Source organism: Neolamprologus multifasciatus, chromosome 1 (assembly GCF_963576455.1).
Source record: "Neolamprologus multifasciatus chromosome 1, fNeoMul1.2, whole genome shotgun sequence".
NCBI classification, from domain to species: domain Eukaryota; kingdom Metazoa; phylum Chordata; class Actinopteri; order Cichliformes; family Cichlidae; genus Neolamprologus; species Neolamprologus multifasciatus.
The window spans coordinates 14,549,284-14,560,533 of record NC_140439.1 but is presented as its reverse complement, the minus strand read 5'-3'; positions in this window follow the sequence as shown (position 1 = coordinate 14,560,533).

Sequence of the window (11,250 nt, the reverse complement as noted above, 5' to 3'; positions counted from 1 at the left end):
TGGCATTATTCAAGAAGTGTGATGCCCAAAGAAGTATAAACAGGTATACAGTATACAGCCAAAGTAAAAGTTTTATTTGTTGGGATAACTCAGTGCTTTTTGAAATTACATCAAAAAGCACTGTTCAAGCTAACACTATAAGCCTTGTAACATATAACAAAGGCTGATTTTGACTCTAAAAGTAGGTCATGATGATCAGGTTCAAAGAGAGTGACTCATGCATTACTCACGGTAAGCAAAAGTCGCAAGGATAACACAAGATAAACAATGATATGAAGCGCATAGGCTTGGAGTTATTTAAAGTATTTAGATATGTCCTTCTATGTGCTGTTGATGACGTAAGCTACCAGTGGTATAGGCCACCCTTGTGGCCTTGCATGAGCTGTGAAAGGTTGAAAAGTGATTGTAAAAGCTCAAAGACAAGATAAAAATTGACTCTTAGGGCTTGCAGAGTAATGTGAGAGGTAAGAAATAAAGCAGAATTTCTAAAAATACAACCATGTGTAAAGATATACTGATATAGTCTATCAGATTAACTTTTTTTTGGCCATTGACTCTTGTATTATGTTGCATTTTGATTTGTTCTGCGTAGGTTTAACATTTTTTTGATATGTTTTCCATCCATCCATGGCATTAAACATTTATAATATGGTTGATGTTAAAGCTTTGACAACACTGTTCAGCCTGTTGCTTGTCCAAAAATGTCAACTTTGAAAGAAAACACCAATTAATCTTACACATGTTTGATGTGACCTGCCAGGAAACCATAGTTGAAGGTGAGCAGTGTTGAACTAACAACTAATGGTGTCAGTACAATAAGAATCTAGTAGAAAACATTCTGCTAAATTTGCATGGCTGTTGTTATGTAAACTACATTTTTACTTTAATTATACAGACAGAGTATACGGAGTACAGACAACAGAAAGCTGTAACAAACTCAGAGAAAGAAACTGAGACAGTAGCATGGAGGAGGAAGCAGTTACAAAGCAGGTGGGTTTCACAAAGAAAGAGGTTTCCAAAGCCTAGCGAACACACCAGATATCTTGTCAAAATTGATGGAATTATGAACACAGAAAACTGCTATGCAATACCATCTGGAAAGCATCTGATTGGCAATAGCATGATAATAATCCTGCAAGTGCAATAAAAGCATACCTGAAAAGGAAAACAGACAGTAGTACACTTTCAGTCGCAAAGCCGTGTAGGATCATCTTGACAGGCAACAGAACAAAAGGCAGCCTACTTGCAGAAGAGCATTAGAATGTCCTTATAGAAAGCTTGCATCAGACAGTTCAGGCTATACAGAAAGATAAGAATGGTCATACCAAATATGGACTTTCAAGCTCATAATAAATGTGCAAACACATTTTTTCCCCTTTCCTACTCTATTGCTACATTTATTTTTTCCCTAGCAAAACACAAAGAAATGACCGGTGACACAATATGTTTGCACAGTATGTAGGTAAGCAAGGCTGCAAGAAAATGCATTCAGTTTTCAAAATGATAGACACTGTGTAGACTATATGCTGTGCTTCTGCAAAGGTGATTTAAAGCTGTGCAAAGAACAAACCTGTGTTAGAAATGCAGCATCACAGACACATTTTTTTAAGGTAATGATAGTTGGAGCAGGACTGCTAGCACTACCAGATTGGGCAAAGAGGGAAGTCAGCTTTACTTGTCAAGGAGAGCAGTGTTTCTTGGAAAAAACTCAGGATCATAGAAAGATTGCATGGTTGACCACTCAGTCAGAACTATCTTGGAGCTGGCCTTCAATGACTTTGTCGGTGACTTCTTTTTAAATAATACCAGAGCAAAAGAAGAATCTGTGGTTTAGGTAAAATATTTCAGTCCAGCTTTTTTAAGGTAAAAATTTGTGTTTGAATCCTTCAGATACTGTGCTGTCTATGCCACGTGTAAAAGACTGCTTTTCATGGCAGAATAGCAGTAAAATTAAAATAACAAAAAATGTTCAAAGGAATACATGGTGTCTGGTTCTATGTTACCATGTGTTATTGTATGACCAACTTACAAATTAAATAAATAAAAACGTCTTATAAAAGTGATGATAAAATACCAGGTTTATAAGCAGTAGAGTACTAGAGGAGTACACTTAAAATCTCAACAATTCCCATCTATTTGGTCCAGTCCATTCCTGGATTAAGGCTAATTCTCCATCCTGGTTTAAAGTTCTGCAGCGATCCCAGCTGACAATTAATGACACACAAGAAAACACTGTCTTCTCCACTTTCATCAAGATAACATGATAATTTCTAAATCTAATTTTCAGCTGTTGCATTATCATATAATCACTTGCAGTGTTTGTCTCTGCTTGAGAAAAGGGCTTCAAAAAGCTATAAAGTCATTACAGGATGCCAATCCCTAGAACGGTTTCCAGTCATTTTTCTTTAAATCATTCCTCAAAATTCCAGGATGTTCTGACAGAAAATTGGCTGAGGGTGTGCATGTTTGTGTGTTGGGAGCACATGGTACTCACTGTGCCTAACAAGTCCACATTAGATGAAACCGTATTTTGATGCTGCACTATTTAGAGTTTTGCAAAATCTTTTTTTTTTTTTTTTTTAATTTAGATGCAAAAAGTATGAGACTTTGCACATACTGTTTGGAAACTTTGCAAAAACCCTTGAACTCCAGAAATAAGAAGAAATCTTATGCAGGATAAAAGAAAAAAGAAACAGGTAAGTTGATCTTCACTCACACTGTCACGCTATGATAAAATGTTGATCTTTTACTTATGCTGTAACTATCAAGACAATTGCATTTTTTTAGATACCAATACTACTACAATTAATATTCAACGAGCAACTCAAATACTGGAAAACATATTAGCAGTTCAGGATGAGAGTGCATTTAATCCTCCCTTGGCTGTGCTAAAAACATTGAAACTAAACTGCCAAGGGATGCTTTGTGATGCAAAATGTGGGGAATATAATTTTTGTACTGTTGCACTAAGATGCTCTCCGGGAGGATTTTTATTAGAACATTAGTGTTAATCCTTTATTGTGCCTAACATGCTTGACCAAATATAAACATACAGGAAAGTGTGTAAGACTAAGAAAAATTATGTGGTTTTGAAATCCAAAAAAATGAATAGTTAACAACTCTTTAAAACAGTAAGCTTTTGAGAAGAACAATTCAGGTAATTGGCTACAACCTGTTATATTTAAGTACAGTGAGACTGAAAAAAATTTAATAGGCCATTAAGAGTTAAAAAATAAAGGAAAATATAATTTAAAGATAATAAGCTACTCTATCAAATGTTCTATCAAAATTTGCCCAGACTAAAATACCTTCAACATGATCACTGCTTTTTTCACAGACATTACAAACCTCTTTTAACTTTACTGTTATTTGCACACTGTAAGGAATTTTACTATTGCTGTGTGAAAATCACAAAAGTTATTCAGTTGATCTCCAGGTTCTCTGATACAAAGTGTCCAAAGAGGCACCTGTACTCACACTTGCAGCCAATAACAGAGCAATTGATGTCTTGTCCTCACACCTGTCACATTTTGGGGTTAGCATTAGCAGAAGCAGCTGTAGTGAGAACATAATGGCAGACTATGAAGTAGATGTGTCAAGCTGATATGCCAGCAGAAGATATATGTATATTGATAACTAACAGAAGAGAAGTTTCAACAGACATGAGACTTCAGGAAATGTTAATGCAGTTCAAGAAAAAAGCTATGGTGTAGACAATGGTCTTTAAAAAATAAAATAAAATCAGATGCATAAAAATGCTTTATAACAGATTAAAGGATAAGGAGCAAAGAAAAAAAACTCATCAATAAGTATAAATAAGTAATTAAATTATATACCTGAAATCTTCTCCCCCTTATGTTTCAGGCATGATTACAAAATTTAAGTCATTCTGATATTGATAAACCTATTAATTTATTCATTCACATAACTCATGTTTCATTGCCACCTTTCCTTTATAGCTTTGGCTGCAGCACATGCAGTATTTTTTTTTTTTTTTATTCATTTACTCATTCATTTCAGTGAATGTGTTATTCTTATGATAAATATGCAGCTCAGTAATTGGTCTTCCTAGGGCAACACTATTGCTATTACTGCTATTTTGGAAAACCTGGGTTGACTTAACAAGCTAATAAATCACCACGGTGTGAATATTTAGTGTGATTACTGTTATTAAGTTTAGTTAAGCTGGGCATCCTGGGTGTTTCCCTTCAATGGATGTTTTAAGTTGTTCACTTTCAGTTACCACCTATTGGAGTCGGACGTTTTGGCTGTCAGTTTGGAAAACAGTCTCTTTACCACTTCTACTTATGCTGAAGAAGGATTGCATTAGAGCTGATTGGTCGGTTTCAAAGTGATGCTAGAAAAAAATCTGAATGGCTTGTAGAAGATTTGTTTTGTTGTCAGTGACTCTAGAGAATGGCACAGGTAATGTCTCAAACCACCCCAGCTCCTTTTTTAAAAAGCGCTATTGGAGCTTCTAAAATAAAACAAAAGAAAGGCTAGAGACCTTTTAAAATATTCAGCTAAAGAATAAGAGTAGACGCTTATAGGCAACAGCAACTTTACGATTTCCCCCCCAAGCTAAAACATTCACAACTGAGATTTTCACATCAACAGTTCCAATGTTAAAACATATTTTCCATCTTTGCAGTGAAGCATTTGCCTGATCTTAACTAGTTTGATGCTGAAACTGATTTGGACAGGTTAAGAGTGATGAGGTGTGCATAGCCTGTGGCAACTGTTTCAAGTTGTGTGAGTGTGGAACAACCCTGCCTGTCACCAGTGATGATCCTCAACAACAGAGACTAGCGACAGCAAGATATTTCCATCTTAATCATTCCTTCATCTGTCAGCTCCACCCTTAGGAGGGAATCGGTGCTGTCATTTGGCAATGCAAAGCCCACCTCCTGGGGTAATTAATATATGGAAGACCTGTTGTAAACACTTGTGATGTTAAGATTCTTGTTTTTCGTGTTTTCATTTGGGAAAAACAATTTGCATTTATACATTCATAAAGACATTTTCTGTTCTACTTTTTCTGCTCTCACTACCTTAACAGCTTGTAGAGGGACTGTTAGACAATTAAAAAAAAACAGAATGTTAAATATGTTAAATATTTTTCTATCAAAACTGGATCGTGTTACAACTTGTGAGTAAAACTGTAAGCTGTAGTGACAAACCTCCTTGTAATTATTACCTAACTCAGGAAAAGTCAAAAGTGGGAGATATGGACAACTACTGGGCCACTTGCAGATTAATCCATGCCACGAAGCTCCTGATACATAGTTGTGCTGATGTTAATATTACATCTTAAGTATTAATAACAAATACAACTGAAAATTCTGGGGTGTAAAGGAGCTATTGAGTAACCGGACAATATACACTCTGAAACGTCACGTGGCCTGCCACTTCAGAGATGTGGGTGCAGGCAGACTTCATGAGTAGATGTTAGATTTTACAAATCTGCTCAATGGGACTGAAGACACCTGAATTCAAAGATTAAGAGATTTCTTGGACCAGTAGTTTTGTCCATATATTGTATTTCTGGCAGCTGGCATCAGAAATTTTGCTGAGGAGTTATTAAAGACCAAAAACAAGACTGCTGTAAGCAGAATTAAAACTGAGTGAATGTTAGATCTCATAATTAAATTATCTGAAATTCTTTTTCTGTTTTTGTTTGTTTGTTTTTTGTTTCATTACCTATTTTATGTTTATTATAGTATTTACAGTATTTCAGATTTCTCTTCAGTGAAGGCATGTTCTTCAGCTAAATTTCCTTTGACAAAGAGAGGGGTAAGATCAGATTCAACATTATTCTGCGTGAAAGCTGTATCCATCTCACCTGGATTAGGGCTAGGTTCTATTTTGCGCAACATTCAGAAGTTATGAATGCTGTATCCCTGAAGATACTTTTAGCAGTGTAAATAAGGACTTATGCCAAGAATAGTTAGAGAAGTAGATATACTACCTAAGCTAGTAGCATCACACCCAACATGTGAGTGAGTTTAGGGCTTAGTTTAGTTCAGCTGCCAGGTGGATGATGACCAAGTTCAAAATAAAAGCTGGTTAGGAAAAGTTTTCAGGTCAGTTTTCAGGGAGTGAGACCTGTAGTACTATAGCCACCACATGTGCTTCACAGAACTGATGTTAAAGGAAACCATCTCTGAGACGTCGGTAACTATGTGTAAGCAGCAGTATTTGATGCTGTGCTCAGTGTAAACATTTCTGTTTATGTTATCACCTGTGATATGACACATTATATTATAATATTACTATGTTATTACTATATAATTTAGTAAAGGAAATATTTTCTTACAAAAAGCAATACATATAAATGAAAACATTAATAATGATCAATAGTTATAATGTCTTTGTTAGGGTAAAATAACTATTTGATCAGCTATCTTATTAGCATTAATCAGTGACAATAATATTAGCAATATTAAATTGTGGTTATGAAACATGTCTATGCCTGACATATGCCTATGTCTATATATTATAAAATCACTTAAAAAAAAAAAACTTAGTTTATTAAGATTGTATAACGGATCCAAGGACAGAATTCTTTAAGAAAATATTTTTTTCTCAAAATGATTAAGAAACAATAAAAAACTACACATTTTGATAAACTGCATTCCTTTATTCAGTTATTTCAAATTGCTTCAGATACCAGATTGATTTCCTAAAATAACAGCATAATTAATATACGTTTTTGTTAATTACATTGAAGATTGTCACTGATTCAAGGCAATAAAACTGACAAAATATGTATTCTCATTTAGTTGAGATGGTAATACTATTTCTGTAATGACATTCATTCAATGGCCCCTAATGTACGTTTCACTCTATTACCCTCATATTTTTGAAATTTAGTTTTTAAATTAATATTCCATTTTTATGTAAATCATTGAACAGCATTTTTAAAGCTTCATTAGTTTGTTCTACTAATTTGACGTTGAGATGTGCTCCAATGACTGACCACATTGATGAATTTTTCAAGCGCCATAGGATTAAACTCACACAACACAAAGTCAAGCAGGACTCCTTGAGTCTCCTTCAATATGACCGAAACGGCAAAGAAAAATAAATGAAGAGATAGTGATGTGCTAAATGGGTTCAAATGTATGTCGCAGTAAACCATTACAAGGTCACTGATACATTTAAATGCTCCAGAGAAGAGGGAAAGAGAGGAAGGATTGATTGAACAGATTTAACGTCCTGCTCTTCTCATTAGACTCATTTCTCAGATGCCTGGGGTTAATTACCACACACACACCTCACGCTGTTGTTCCACTTACATCATAATTACTGTGGCAAAGATTGAGAGCAATCTAAAGCTCGTGATATGAAGCCGGCCACCATCAACCAGCCATACACACACACATACAGACATTAACAGATAATATATATACATTATACAAACACACAAAATTCACAATCAGTATTTTCTGCCTGAATCCTCCCATATATTCCCAAATCCCTCACCCTCCCCAGGAGCCAGCTGTTTTTGGGATTGATTTCATTTATTTAATGACAGCTGTGCTAATGACCCTTTGCACATGGCTGATGGTGTCACCGACACCACAACATCTCAGGAATGAGGATTGGATGAGGGCCTGGAGAATAATGGCTGGGTGATATTGAAGAGGGCACAATAAAATAGGGGGAGCACAACAGAGGAATGAGGGAAGCTGGAGACATGCATGCAGGCGATCTTTGTCTTTCTCAAACAAACAAGGGCACAGGATACAGCACAGAAATTAATAACCACTCTGTGGACTAATTCTCACAGTGTGACATAGATGAAAGAGACCCATGCACCTCTCATCAAAAGAGTGATGACTGGTTAGCATGGCTCTAGTGGTTATTTGTCTTCTGAAAGTGCCACACATGGCAGATTTGGAGCAAGCAATTTTTGTTATTATTATTATTATTATTATTATTATTACTATTATTATTATTATTATTATTATAGGAATTACTGATGTCCTCAAGACAAAAAACATATAAATGTATGTATATATATCTATATCTATACAGCGACATAGTGTACTGAACATGAAGATGAACAGGATGAAGAGGATGTGGGACCTACTAACATCAAAACAACAACAGCTCAGTGTTCCAACATTGGTAAGAAGCAATTGGCATTGCAACTAGAAAGTGATGATCCTGTGGTATTCTAGGCATAAATGCTATAGGAAAGGAGATATGTCGAATTGACTATGTTTGTATGTTATTTGGACTGAAGAAGTGTTGTTGGACAAAGAGATGGAACATTGTCACAACAGAGGGGACTGCACAACCAGAAGGCAGCATCGCAATTACTGAGCATAGCTATAAGTACCTTGAAATCTCATAGGCAAATGAGACCTATAAGGAGGTCACAGTGGAAACCGTGGGTTAACTTAGAGAGGCGATGACCAATTTTCTGTAACCACTGATTGTGATTGTCCAATATTAGGCCCAGGTTAGAGTTACAACTTAAGCAGGCTGGGCTGAGAACTGAGAAGATTTATTGAATTTATTGAATGTTTTGTCCTTTTGTTTCAAGTAATATGACTTTGAAAAACAAAGATTGGTTAGGATTTCTGGTAAAAACTGTCAGAAAAATCTCAGGGTGTTGTCAAGACAGGCTCTTGGCCATTTATAACAAGCATGTGCTGAAGTTTGATTCTTTGCTCTCTGGCTGTCATTTTATTGTATCTTTGAGGAGGATCCAGAGTCCAAGGTTTTTTTTTAACTCCTATTGCAGCCCATCTCCTGAATGGCAAATAGCCTCTTTTGTGTTTTTTTTTATTGTTGTTATTGTTTTTATTTATTGCCTCTTGCAGATGATGTGGTTTTACTGGCTTCACCAGGAGCTTGCTTCCAGCTTGCATTGGACCGGTTAGAATAGAGCGTTTCCTGTCCGACATGTCTTGGAAGCCCCAGGTTAGACGCATGTTGGAGAGCACTTCCTTGTTGACCTGGGAATAACTTAGATGAGTTGGAGGATTTAGCTCAGGAGAGGGAGTTATGGGCATCTCTGCAACCTGGCCTTAGTTAAGCAGGAGAAAATTAATACATCGTAATTTTGTTTGTTTTGTAAGGTATTTAACACTGACCTATGAATGAATAGGTCAGGGTGAACCAGTGACGTGTGTAAGATATGTTTGCACTGATTGCCGATCACGCTTCAACTGAGTCGTCCTCGGTCAGAAGGAATGGTACTCCACAGTGATGTAGTTCCAATAACTTTAATAAGGAGATGGCAGATGACATTTGTATTAACTACTATGGATAGCAGTGTACCCCTTATACAGTACTGTGGGTTTCCAGCGTAATGTTATACAATCTGCCGTAACCTTATGGCCACTAGATGGCACCCTAAGACCATAAATGAATTTCTGGCTTGTATATAAATTGGCAAACCAGACCTCTGCAGATTACAACGATTCAGAGAATAAACATAGTAAGTAGTTACATCCACCTACAACCACAATGCTTGACAGTAAGTCGTATATGAAATGAAATATGGGCTGAACACAAGGCTGCCTGTAGTAGACCAGAAAAAACGCATCTTAGCGATAGCAACGGGACTAGCTTCTTACACAGATTACACACTATTACACAGATAAAGTCAAACAAGCATCACTCTCATCTTACAATACTCACATGGTAAGCACGCACACAGTATTAGCCCACACAGGAACGCAAGTAAATACGTTACTCCTCCGACACACCTCTCATCTGTGCAGAACTGCGCTGAACACGTTCCCAACCGGAAGTACAGATATCGAGGTGCATCATGGGTAACGTAGTCTAAAACAGTTACAGTGAACAAGCGGACTTTTAACAGCCGCCCCTGCATTTGTATGCAAATACACTCCTGCTAAAGTCCTTCTAATTTGAAACAGCGTCATTTGAGTCCTCAGGAACTTTGGGAAGTTCCACCAGCTTAGTTACCGGGCGAACATAGGTACTGTCTTTAACTTTGACCTCGGCAGCTCGAACAACGCCATCAGTCCCTGGGAAAACTTTGGCAATGGTACCCACAGGCCAAAGGCCTCTAGGCAAATTACAGTCCACAATCATAACAGCTCGTCCCACAGCCATGTTGTCAGTGGACTTCCTCCATTTCTGTCGGAGTTGCAGTCCTGGGAGGTAGTTCTGTATGAACCGCTTCCAGAAGTGGTCACTGATGACCTGACTGTGCCTCCATCTTCTGTTCGAAAGAGTGCCTGAGGGGCCGTAAACTGCCTGGGGTAGTGCCGAATCATGCCGCCCCATCAAGAGAAGATTTGGTGTGATGGGATCTGGGTCAGCTATGTCAGCTGATGCATAGCCGAGCGGTTTTGAGTTCAAAATACCCTCAACCTCTATGAGAGCTGTGAGTAGGACTTCCTCCGCCACAACTTGGTCCTTCAGGACAACTTGCAGAGCTGACTTCACTGCTCTGATTTCCCTCTCCCAGGCTCCTCCGAAATGAGGAGAGTGTGGGGGATTGAAGCAGAAGTTGATAGTCTGCTTGGCCAGTTGCTGCTTCAGGTCCGGCTCCATGTTTTCAAACGCCGTTTGGAGTTCTCTGTGCCCACCTCTGAAATTGGTCCCTCGATCAGACCACATCTCGTATGGCTTTCCTCGCCGTGCGATAAATCTGCGTAATGACATAAGGAAGGAATCTGTGTCAAGACTAGGGAGGAGATCAAGGTGCACGCATCTGGTTGTAAGACACTTGTAGATAATTCCCCAGCGTTTCTCTCTTCTACGACCTATCTTTATCGTGTATGGCCCAAAACAGTCAACGCCCGTTGACCAGAATGGCGGCTTATAGAGTCTCAGCCGTGATGAAGGTAAGTCAGCCATTTTGGGTGTAGCAGGTGAGGCACGCCATCTCCTACAGTCCACACACTGGTGCTGATGTTTCTTAATGGCTTGACGTCCTCTGAGAATCCAATAGGTGCGCCGTATTTCCGCAAACAGCCTCTCTGCACCTGGATGAAGGAGCTGGTCATCATAAGTTTTTATGATAAGCTTGGTCAGGGGATGTTCAGCTGCTAATACGATGGGATGAATGCTGTCTGGATCTAAGTCGGCGGCTCGACGGAGGCGGCCTCCGACTCTGATGAGACCGGTAAGACTGTCATATTCAGGGGACAGCACGCTAAGACGGCTGTCTGAGCGAACTGGCTGACCAATCTGGAGGGCTCGGGCCTCCTCTGGGAAGCTGTCAGTCTGAGCCGAGCGAAGCAGCATGGTCTTGGTCTC